The sequence below is a fragment of the Zingiber officinale genome, chromosome 4A (assembly GCF_018446385.1).
Source record: "Zingiber officinale cultivar Zhangliang chromosome 4A, Zo_v1.1, whole genome shotgun sequence".
NCBI classification, from domain to species: Eukaryota; Viridiplantae; Streptophyta; class Magnoliopsida; order Zingiberales; family Zingiberaceae; genus Zingiber; species Zingiber officinale.
This window is the reverse complement of record NC_055992.1, coordinates 145788821-145801216: the sequence shown is the minus strand read 5'-3', so window position 1 is coordinate 145801216 and position 12396 is coordinate 145788821.

Here is a 12396-nt window from a genome sequence, read left to right as displayed (position 1 = left end):
ACTAAGCACAAAAATTAGAAATCATATTCCTACATGTCTTACCCCAATTCTTTTCCTCTTCGACAGTCGATAGTAACAACCGGTTGGAACCAAAGACCTGTGGCCGACAGCCAGGGCACATAACTCTCTGTCCTTGAATCTGTCTTCTCTGTGGAGAAGGTAAGGCACGAGAGGTGTGACCACAGTGAGGTGATCGGAGGTTGGCGCGGTGGAGAGTGGGTTGAGGAAGGCAGTGGCGTGAGAGGGCACATCAGCGATCAGGGCGATAGAGCAGAGGTTAGGGAAAGAGAGATTTGTCGACGGCCGGTGCTCGGGTGCGGCTGGGAGTTGTGTCGGCTTCGTCCTAGCTGCGGCGGCTAGGGCACAGGGACGGCGTCGCTGGGTCGGCACTACTCTGTGTGGTGTCGACTGTGCTAGCGGCTCAGAGAAGGAGACGGGGCCGAGTAGAGAGGCTAGGGCACGAAAGCAAGGGAAGAGAATCGGATCGGTGCCGGCACCTAGGGCAGAATTGGTGAGAAGAGGGGTGACTTCCCTTGGCCACGACTTTGTATGCAAGGGAGAAGGAAACCGCCTGCTTGCGGTTAGGACAGATCGACCGCGAGGGGAAGAAGGCGCGGGGAAGAAGACTCAGGCAAAAACGACGTTCGGCTAAGGAAAAAGGAAAATAAAAATAAAAGAAAAAGAGAATTAGAAAGGAAAAGAAAAATAACATTTCCTCGCTTAAATGGGGTAGCCTAAACAGGCTTTGCCTGGCTCAGTTTTATCCCCGTAAACTCGTCCATACGCTCTCCAAAAAATTCTAGAAAAATTTCTAAAAATTTTGAAAAATTCTCTTATCATTTTCGTCATTTTTTCGGTATTTTACATTCTCCCCCACTTATAAAAATTTGGTCCCCCAAATTTCGTTATCTACCATCAGCAAGTACTAACAACAAATAGAAAGTAAAATGCTGAACGGTAAATTAAATCACATACCTCTAGTGAAAAAATGGGGGTATCGAGCTCGGATAATATCCTCGAGCTCCCAGGTAGCCTCCTCGTCCATATGATGTTGTCATCCGACTTTAACCAGCCGGATAGTCTTGTTCCACAACTGACGCTCTTTCCGATCCAAAATCCGTACCAGAACCTCCTTATAAGTGAGGTCAGGCTGAACGGGAACTGCGACATCTGTCAGCACATGTGTCGGGTTAGGTATGTATCTCCTCAGCATAGATACGTGGAATACATCGTGCACGCCTGCCAGGGACGGTGGTAGTGCCAGCCGGTAAGCTACTGCTCCAATCCTCTCCAGAATCTGGAAAAAGGCTAATGTATCGCGGAGCTAGCTTTCCTCTGAGGCCAAATCTCTTCACCCCTTTCGTGAGTGAAACTCTCAGGAATACTTGGTCGCCTGTAGAGAACTCTAGGGGTTTGCGTCTCCGATAAGCTTAACTCTTCTGGCAGTTCTGTTCCTCTGACATCCTCCGTATGATAGTACGGACCAACTCTGCATCCTGCTGAGTTCTATGAGGTCCCAACAGCTGGGCCTCCCCAACCTCATCCCAGAGGGTGGATGTCCGACAAGGCCTACCATATAACGCTTCAAACGGTGCCATCTGGATAGGCGAATGAAAGTGGTTGTTGTAGGCAAACTCTACCAATGGCAAGTGGTCCTCCCAACTGCCTCCGAAATCCAATACACACGATCTCAGCAAGTCTCTAGAGTTTGAATGGTCCGCTATGACTGTCCATCTGTCTGCGGATGAAAAGCTGTACTGAAACGGAGCTGAGTGCCCAAGGCCTGCTGCAGACTCTGCCAGAAACGAGACATGAACCGGGGGTCTCTATCCGAAATAATAGTCAAAGGGACACCATGCAATCTGATGATCTCTCGGCAATACAGATCTGCCAATCGATCTAAGGAATCTTTCCTCTGGATCGCTAAAAAATGCGTGAATTTGGTTACCGATCAATGATTACCCAAATCGTGTCATGGCCTCGTCGTGTTCTCGGCAAACCCACCACAAAGTCCATAGTAATGTGTTCCCATTTCCACTTGGGAATGGGAATCCGCTGAAGTAAACCGGCAGGTCTCTGGTGCTCAGCCTTCACTTGCTGACAGACAAGACATCTAGCTACAAAATCCGCGATGTCTTCCTTCATGTCATTCCACCAATAGGAACACCTTAAATCTTGGTACATTCGGGTACCACTTGGGTGGATAAAAAATCGAGAGCAATGAGCCTCCTGAAATAGCTCCTGTAAGACCGGGTGAGACTGAGGTACGCATAATCTGTCTCGGAAGTATATAATACCCTCCTCATCTCTTGTGAATTCGGTCTGCTGCCCGGAAGCTATCTGACTGCCAATGAACTGCAAATGCTGATCACCAGCCTGGTCCTCGTGTGAACAAGGTGATGAAACTTACCACTGCAGACTTGGAAGCATGCAAATTAGCCATTGTTGATCTTATTGAGGCGACCCTCGAGGAAGGAACAACACTAGCTCTAGCTACTTGGAAGCATGCAAATTAGCCATTGTTGATCTTACTGAGGCGACCCTCGAGGAAGGAACAACACTAGCTCTAGCTACGACCCTAACAGATGTGGCTCCCCAATTGATGGCCAGAGCACTAAGCCTGACATGAGAAATCGAGGAGGTCTCTAGCCCGTCGATCTATCTCTTTAAGACTGCCTTCATCCATGGGGTCAAAAGCCCCTCTCATTATTTTGAGGAAAAGACATCGCCTGTCTAGACCCTTGAGTGGCGACTTGGGCTCATCTGCCTCCACACAAGTCTTAGGCAGATCCCCAGGTCCACTGATTCATTCTCCAATTTGACCACCAGACACGCTAGCTGGGTTGGAGCACTGCCCAGTTACTGATATGCGTATATTATATATGTTGTTAAGTATTGTTTGACGCACATATACTTGTATTTCATGCATATAATCTATGTTTATTGCACCCTTTTTCATTACTATATCATACTTCTATTCTATTTGTTTGGAGATCTTCTCTTTACTTGTTTTAATTGATAGGACGTAAAATAGAGCAAAAATGGAGCAAAGATGCATATTAGAGTGAACATACAGAAAATCAGCAATCTGGTCATGCCCTAGAGGGACGGTTGTGTGCTGGTTCAAGGGCAGGCCGTGCCCCATAGGAACATTCATGCCTCCCACTATAAATCATGCCAAGACATGGTCGCGCCCCCTAACACAACCGTGTCTTCCCTTGGAGGCGACTGTGTGCCATTCGGAACCCAACAGGTGGCGGCCATGTGAATTCACATGACCATGCCTCCCTTGCATTGAAAAAGTAAGACATGGTCGTACCCCAAAAGCATGGCGTGTCTCTTCATTGAGGCAACCATGTGCCTAGTCGAAGCTAACATGGGCATGACCGTGTGAATACACATGGTCGTGACATGGCCTTTATCTAGGGTCATGTTCTCTCTTATATAAGGAGGGTTTTCTCTCCTTAGAAGGAACCTTGGTTTGGGGCTCTGCCCCCTTTCTTTAAGAGGGATTTTCCCCTCTAGGGAAAATTGTATAGCCTCTATCTTCGTTGATCTGCACCTCCGAAGCAAGCAAACACCTCTAATAATGCCCAATTACATGGATAAGCATTTCTCTTCTCTTTATTTCAAATATTGAGTTGTAGAATATCATTGCTCTATATATTCGTTGTGTCTCCCTTTGCAATGGAGTAGATTCTCTGATTCTTAGGATGTAGGGAGTAGTTGTGATGTGATGTTGATTTATGAACTATGTATTTGCTTGTTTTCTTATTCAATGAAGTATTTATGACTTGTTCTTAGTAATGTGTTTGGTACATATTTGATGAAATATGTGTGTAGTATATATTGGTGCAGTTAGCATCAATTGTCAAACTTGGATTTTGATGAATGAAAAACAGTTTAAAGTTAAATGTTATGTTATCTAACCTCTTTACCGAGTGTGCAAGAATTGACGGATCTAGAGGACATGACACCATGCTAAAGCCTAGTTAGATCTAAGGACTTGATAACTAGCACAAAGTCTAGATAGGTCAAGGATTGACTTGATATCTGGTAGAAAGTCTAGCTGGATCCGCTGGACCTGACTGGCTGAAGTCCAGTTGGGTTTGTGGATCTGATAACTGACAGGAATACTTGATGGGTCAAGAGAAAATTCAAGTGACTGTAAATAGAAAGTGAAGGTCAACACTGAAGGAGAGTGATCCAATGAGGACGAGTCTTGTTGGCACTTAGGCGCTGATCCAGCCTAGCTCTAACCTAGTATTTTAAGACTGAGGTCTTGAAAAGTGATCTCAAGATCAATGGATTGGATCAGGTTTGAGTTGGCTTTAAAAGGGGGTGCTTGAAGCTCAAAATACACAACATGAATACGAGCTCAAACAATCATTCTCCTACTTCGTCTAAACGTTGCAGCTACACTTCTACTCTACTACGCTCGACTACTACCGGAAGACTGACACCAACATACGAGCGCATCCGAACTTCTATTCTTATTGGTAACGATAATTTATTTTTGTGCATACTTATTGCATTTGCAAAAGGAAGTGTATGTAGGATCATAAAGACACTAGGGAGGTGAATACTATTCGTCGCTTTTTTGGAAATCAAGAGAATAATATGCAGCAGAAAATAAAACAATAACTAACTCAAGTTTCTTTTACTTGGTTTGGGGCCTTCAACGACTCCTATTCCAAGGTCCACACTCGTTGGGTGATTTCATTGGGCAATCACTATAATCACAAAATTATTACAAAATCGAGTACAATGAAGTAATTAAATTATACCAACAACAAAAGAATGAAAACTTAATTATTGGTTGTCGGAGTATCTTTTTGGTATCCCGAAGGCCTTTTTAGAGCAGCGTGCGAGTATAAAAGTCATTGGAATTGACAAAGATGTTGGTTGAAGCTACCTTTTATAGCCCCATCTGGGCGCTTGGATCCACCCTTGGGCACCTGGATCCACTCCAAGCGCCTGGAGTATGCTGACGTGGCTGCACCTCATCGAAAGTCTATCCCACATACTTTATCCACCTCTAGGCACCCGGACCTATTTGAGCACCTAGACCGTGACGTATGATGTCCAAACAATGATCACCACCTTAACTAGTCATCTCCTATGGCACCCAGCTTATCCGGACGCTTGGACGTCTGGGCGCTTGGACAAGCTTTCAAGCACCCGGAGCCCTTTTTCTAGCTATTTTTCCTGCGTGAAAGTGTTAGTGAAAATAATCTACAACACAGAGTTAGAATAGTATAAAATAAATTAAATAATTTTTAAATAGATTTTGTCTTCCCAAGACTATGATCTAGTCATGGTCTCCGCTTAGACTTTCTAAATGGCTCTAAGCTGGACCATGCGTATAATCCCACCGGCACTCATCATCACTATATCTCTCTCCTCTAGTGACTTACCTCACTTATCATTTGCAGTCTCTTGACTTTCCTCTTGACCCATCAAGTCTTCCTGCTGGAATTGCACATCCAGACTTTAAAAATCGTCTAGAATCAAACATCCCAATTGGACTTCAGCCAACTGTCAGGTCTCGTAGACCCAGCTGGACTTCCTACTAGAACGCACATCTGGAATTTATCCTGGTATCAAGTCCTTTAGACTCATCAATTTCTGCACACTCGATAAAGAGTATTAGACAAACATAATTTCTAACTTTAAACCATTTATCATTCATCAAAACCTGAGTTTGACTATCGATGCTTATTGCACCAATAATGTAGATTTATTACACTGTCCTTATTTTTCATTCTTGTACTTGATTCTCTCTTCTAGTTGTTTTGGAAGAGGTTTTTAGTGGATTGTTTATCGATATGATCTGAGAGATCGTGAGCCTTGAAATAGGAGTCGACACAGGCTCCGAACCAAGTAACCGCTTGTATTCGTGTTCCCTTTTTTTCATTTATCTTTTCTACTGCACACTTTGTTTTGCACATCGAAAAAAAAGAAAGTTTTTAAATCACATGATTCACCCCTCTCTCTCACTTGCATCGGTCCTATAACATATTGATTGTGATGGATTGGTCACCTTATAGAGGAGAAGTGCTAAATTATATAATTACGGAGCCCTATGAAAGGGGGTAATCCATTAAGTAAATTTTCTTGAATGATCCTCTTGCAAAGAGACCGATTCACTACAAAGGAGTATCTAATTAGAGTTTAGAGAGTTTCTTCCAAATTAATATTAGCAAGCGACTTGTGTAATCTAGAATCGTATGATCGGGGGGCCCTGTGATAGAGGGTAACCCTTTAACCGAACTTTCTAAGTTATCTCTTTTACTTAGTTGCATTAATCTACTGTTAGAAAGTAAATTGGATAACTCTATTATTGTATAACTAGGAGGCCTTAGAGTAATCCTTTAACTGGACTTTCTAGAGTTGCTTCTTAACTTAATAGTGTTAGAACTTGGGTAAACTCTCTAGTGTGATCTTCGTGGAGTTGAGACAAACTTTAGTTAGAAATCCTATAAAGTGTAAGTATGGAGGTAGGGAGATGAACAATGTATAAGGACATTAACTAGCATCATAGTGAAACTGAACTCCTAGAATCATTCCCCCCCCCCCCCCCAAAAAACCTGTTGGTTAGTCCTAGGAAGATCGTACCGGTTCCACTGTACAAAAATTTTATACAAGTGTCAAACCTTTCCTAAATAACCTATTGTGTTCTTTAGAAGTTAAATTAGGAATCTCAAACGGAACTTAACATTATTGATTCCAAATTTAACTTATTTGTTCTTAATGGTTTAGACTTGGATTGCAAGCAGAACTTAACACTATTGATCCAAATCCACCTACGTTATAAATTCAATTAAATATTAATTTCCAAAATTGGCTTCCAGGTTAAACATGGTGAGGCACACGGCCTTCTTGGATATGGGAGCAACCACCACTTCCTAGACAAAGCCTTTTAAGGAAAGCTAATATTTAATTTTCTTATATAACTCTAGGTTTAACCAAAAGGAACAATTGAATCACAAATTTGAAAAACAAAAACACAAATTCGAATAGCAAATCCGAAAAATTAGAATCTAATGCCTCTTGTGTTTGGAATTCTTACAAAGGAAAAATAACTAGTATGATGCGGAAGAAAAATACTAGTTTATACCTTCTCTTTGTATGCTAATGACCTCGAGATCTTCTGCTGTATTCCTCGCCTCACCTTGGACATCTTGTGAGCGACGATCCTCCAAGATGAACACCACCCAAAGCCTTCTTCTCCTTCTTCTAATATTCAGCCACCACCAACAAAGAGCAAAAGAGAGCAAAGGGAAAGGGAGAAGGGAGAGGGCTGACCACACCAAGAGGGTCACCAAGCAAGGCCTTGTCACCCTTTCTTTTATATTACTTGCCCAAGACAAATAAGGGAAGAATTTTTACAAAAAATAAAATCTTCCTCTAGTTTTTCCTTTTCTTTCCTCTTGATTGAATCAATCACCAAATCAATGATTGATTTGATTTAATCTTGGCCGACCCCTTGCTTGGGCACTAAGCAAGGGTGGTCGGCCACTATTAGGAAAGAAAAAATAATTTTTGTAAAAATTTTACAAGCCTTTATAAAATTTTACAAGCTCTCTTTTAATTTCTTAAAGTGGATGTTAAAAAGGAAAGTTTTAAAACAATTAAAACCATATTTTAAAATTTAAAACTTCTCTTCTAAAATTTCCTTTTTTAACCATGGTTAAAAAATTTAAAATTTAAAACTTCTCTTCCTTTTTCTAAAACCATGAGGATGGTTAAAAAAGGAAAGTTTTAAAATTTTTAAACTTTCTTTTAAACCATGTGGCCTAATTCAAATAAGGAAAGTTTTTAAAATTAAAATCTCTCTTTTAAAACTTGTAGTTTTCTACAAAGAGAAGATTTTAAAAATTCAAAACACCTCTCTTATTTGAATTAATTATGGCCGGACCCTACTTGCTTGGTCACCAAGCAAGAGGGCCTACTCTCTTAAGGAGATGGTGGCTGGCCATTGCTTGGTCACCAAGCAATGGGCTGGCCTCCTTTCTTGGACACCAAGAAGGTCTTTTATTTAGATGGACTTGAGACTTTAATGAGGCTACGACAAGGACCTAGAGGAGAAATTGGTTTTGGCCTTCCGATGAACTTGAGTATCCCATGTTCGCCCCAAACACACAACTCAAGTTCATCAACAATAACTCATTCCACTAGAGAGTTATTGTTGCACTACCGCACCAATCCCAAATTACATTTTGGGCTCCTTCTTATCATGAGTGTGTTAGTCTCCCTGTGTTTAAGATAATGAATGCCCACTAATTAAGTGAGTTACTGACAACTCACTTAATTAATATCTAAATCCAAGAGTAGTACCACTCAACCTCATTGTCATTTCGGACTAAGTCCACCTGCAGGGTTTAACATGACAATCCTTATGAGTTCCTCTTGGGGTCATTCTCAACCTAGATTACTAGAACACAGTTTCCTTCTATAATCAACAATACACAGTATAAGTAATATCATTTCCCAACTTATCGGGCCTATTGATTTATCATGCTAAATCTCACCCTTTGATAAGTTAAAGAAATAGATACTAAATATATATGCTTGTTATTATATTAGGATTAAGAGTACACACTTCCATAAAAATTAAGGTCTAGTTCTTTTATTAAGTCAGTATAAAAAGAACTTACCTAAAATGATCCTACTCAATACACTTAGAGTGTACTAGTTTAATTTATTAGTTAAGATAAACTAATACTTAATTACACTATGACTATACCAATGGTTTGTTCCTTTCCATCTTAGTCGTGAGCAACTGTTTATAATTTATAAAGAGCTTATAACATGATCTTCTGTGTGTGACACCACACACTATATTATCTATTTTATAAATTAATTGAACAACTATATTTAATAAATGAATATAGACATTTGACCAATGTGATTCTTTTATTTCAAAAATAAATGTTTACAAAAGCTAGGCTTTTAGTATACATTCCCCCCCCCAAACCAACTCCTCTCTCTCTCTTACTCTCTTTCTCTCTTCCCCTCTCTCTCTCCTAATTCTCTCTCTCTTGTTCTCTTGCCTTTAAGCTCTCAACTAACCTTCCGATTGTCTATATAACATGTCGTGTAAAGTCAACTAGTACTTAATCAACAGTTCATGTGGGATCGATATTTTTATTACTGACGACATAACTATACACTTGTAGTAGCGTAATAAGTTTTTAGCCTTGTTGCTAGGGACTATTTTTTATTAACATCAGTTGATTATCATTTGAGTTACTCTAGATATTTTTTTATATATATATTTTCTTTCTTATTTTCATTATACATTTTATTTCTTATCTTTAATTCTATATTTATTTTTTTAAATCAATACAAAAATTAGCCAAGTGTCTTGATTATTTTATATCTTCTATAACTATGTATAATTTTATGACAACTCCCTGTGCTTTGTGATGTTATTGCTATTGTTTCAGGTGAGACTAAAATTTTTTTTAACCATGGATAAGTACCTTTCTTGGCAACCTAGAGGCTTCAATGCAACTTATTATTTTGATGATGAGAAAATATTGAACATCTACAGAGTATGTGGTAGTTTAACTGAACCAACGGTCATATGTCACCTCTTCTAAAAAGATGCTAGCCCTTCCACTTAATCAACTAGTGACATCTACAAGGTTTGTGGCACCTCATCCCATCCAGCTGCTTTATGCCACTTCTTCCAAAAGGTTGCTACATCTCCCATGGAACTTTAGAGTATATTCATTCCTAGTACTTTTAGTTATGACTGGGGGATCATCAAACTCAGGACTTTCAATCCCAGTATACTTCTGAGGAGAATGAGCAGTTACTATCACAACAGCAGATCCCTAACCCACCTCAACACTACAATTAAGATTATATGGACCATCAAAATTTGAACTATAACTGCATACAAAATGTTGAGCATATTTCTCAAGTAAATCAGAGACTATCAGAGTTTCAGGATAATTCATCATTAGACATACCACATCATTAACAACTAGATGAGTCAACAAACTGGGAAAACTCCTAAGACATAGATACTCCTTCCCCCAGTCTGATGAAAATCACATTACAAGATTTAGAGGAGATCCTAGTGCAATAAGGGATCTTATCTCTTTGATCTCTACATCAAGTTGATGCGTTAAGTTCAAATTCAGAGTCTTAGTTGAATGATGTTTTAGAGGGGATGAATTGTAAAGCTGATGACATTCCTGCTTATTATTCTTTGGCTCTATAGGACTCCTCTACTTATTTGCATGGTGATAATATATCTGACAATACTATGGACATTGAAAGGACTTTTGATGAATGTTCAATCAACTTTATTGTTGTTCTTATTACAAATCTTGATAATACATGCTTGATTGATGATGGGATTATAGATGAGGCAGATGTTGCTATTAGTATGTAGCCCTTCAAGTGAGAAGTGGTGGATAGCTAGAGACCCCAGAGCTGGACACTCTCACTTTTACCTATACCTAATTTTCTTTAGAACAAGGCCTCAACATCAATTATACTAACTGCGCTCTTGGCCTAGATACTTCAGTTGCACCTATTAGAGTGTATACTAAAAGCCTAGCTTTTGTAAACATTTATTTTGTAATAAAGAATCATTTTTGGTCAAAAATATCTACATTTATGTAGTTGTTCAATTAATTTATATTATAGATAAATGATGTGTGGTATCACACACAGAAGATCATGTTATCAGTTCTTTATAAATTATAAACAGTTGCTCATGACTAAGATGGAAAGGAACAAACCGTTGGAATAGTCGTAGTGTAATTAAGTATTAGTTTATTTTAACTAATGAATTACACTAGTACACTCTAGTGTATTGAGTAGGACCATTTTAGGTAAGTTCTTTTTGTACTTACTTAATAAAAGTACTAGACCTTAGTTATTATGGAAGTGTGTGCTCTTAATCCTAATATAATAATAAGCACATATATTTAGTATTTATTTCTTTAACTTATCAAAGGGTGAGATTTAGCTCGATAAATCAATAAGCCTGATAAGTTAGGAAATGATATTACTTATAGTGCGTGTTGTTTATTATAGAGGGAAACTGTGTTCTAGTTATCTAGGTTGAGAATGTCCCCAAGAGGAGCTCATAAGGATTGTCATGTTAAACCCTGCAGGTGGACTTAGTCCGACATGACGATAAGGTTGAGTGGTACTACTCTCGGAGCTATATATTAATTAAGTGAGTTGTCAATAACTTACTTAATTAGTGGACATTCATTATCTTAAACACAGGGAGACTAACACACTCATGATATGAAGGAGCCCATAATGTAATTTGGGATTGGTGCGGTATTGCAATAATAACTCTCTAGTGGAATGAGTTATTATTGATGAACTTGAGTTGTGTGTTCGGGGCAAACATGGGATACTCAAGCTCATCGGAAGGCCAAAACTAATTTCTCTTCTAGGTCCCTGTCATAGCCTCATTAGTGCCTCATAGTCCACCCATGAAAGCCCTTCTTGGTGTCCAAGAAGGGGCCAGCCCATTGCTTGGTGACCAAGCCAAAGGGGCCGACCAATCTCCTTCACAAAGGGGTCGGCCCTTTGCTTGGTGTCTAAGCAAAGTGGGGTCGTCCATAATATGTCAAATAAGGAGGGGTGTTTTGAATTTTTAAAATCTTCTCTTTGTAGAAAACTACAAGTTTTAAAAGAGAGATTTTAAAATATAAAACTTTTCTTATTTGAATTAGACCACATCGTTTAAAAGAAAATTTAAAAAGTTTTAAAACTTTCCTTTTTTAACCATCCTCATGGTTTTTAGGAAAAAGGAAGAGAAGTTTTAAAATTGAAATTTTCTATTTTTGTAACCATGTTAACAAAAGGAAATTTTAGAAGAGAAGTTTTAAATTTTAAAACTTGGTTTTAATTTTTAAAACTTTCCTTTTTTAACATCCATAATAGGAAATAGAGTTTGTAAAATTTTATAAGAGGATTTCTTCTTTTATAAAATTTTATAAAAAATATTTTTTTCTCCTTGATGATGTGGTCGGCCACCCTTGCCTGGTGCCCAAGCAAGGGGCCAGCCAAATTAAATCATCATCCAATCAATGTTTGATGATTGATTCAATCAAGAGGAAAGAAAAGGAAAAATAAAAGGGGAAAAGGAAAAACAAGAGGAAGATTTTAATTTTTGTAAAAAGTCTTTCCTTATTTGCCTTGGACAAGTAATATAAAAAAAGGGGACGGGAGGCCTCATGAGATAACAATTCTTATTCTCTTGTTGGTGCTCCTCTTGTGGTTGACCCTCTCCCCTCTTCCTTTCCCCTTGCTCTCTTTTCCTTGGTGGTGGTGGTGGCCGGATTTTAGAGAAGGAGGAAGAAGGCTTTGGGTGGTGTTCATCTTGGAGGATCATCGCCCACGTCCAAGGCG